The sequence below is a fragment of the Penaeus monodon genome, chromosome 23, assembly GCF_015228065.2.
Source record: "Penaeus monodon isolate SGIC_2016 chromosome 23, NSTDA_Pmon_1, whole genome shotgun sequence".
Taxonomy (NCBI): Eukaryota; Metazoa; Arthropoda; class Malacostraca; order Decapoda; family Penaeidae; genus Penaeus; species Penaeus monodon.
The window spans coordinates 15103585-15104222 of NC_051408.1; positions in this window are offsets into that span (position 1 = coordinate 15103585).

Here is a 638-nt window from a genome sequence, read left to right on the forward strand (position 1 = left end):
TGAAACTGATACGACCACTATTGGTGATTATAATAAATTTAAGAATGCAAGAATAAAATATTTTGCGAAAACCTCAAGGCCATACAACCGGATGTTGTAGAGTAACAACCTCCATTCATAAATGTGACACCACCTCTTAACCAAATGTGAAAGATTATTTAACATAAACCTCGAAAACTGGAGAGTCCATAGAGGTTCAAAGACACTGATTCGTGTGTGCGACTACTATGACAATCAGTCACGTGATCATGTATCTGTTTATCGTTGCGAATGTGGGATTCCCAACTGAGAAGTCCTTTGGTAATTCCGGTCAACACAGGAACCGTAGATATTTTTTTTCAGGATAGAGCATGTTAAGCAGGGAAATTAATAACTGGCAACAGCATTCTTGACGTAATAATGATGTCATGAAAGTTAGTTTAACTTTCTTCAGGAAATCTGTATATGCAGATTGTATTTTGGAGAATAGTGTAGGTTAATAGATAAATGAACTAAGAGGATGCACAAAATGAAAATGTAGTATGGAGAAAGATAATAAAGAAACGCGTAAATCCTTTTTAAATACAGCGGAAAGAAAGTTTCCACAAAAATTCCTCGACGTCATCCGGATATTGTTCCTGGATCGCCTTTCATTCTAT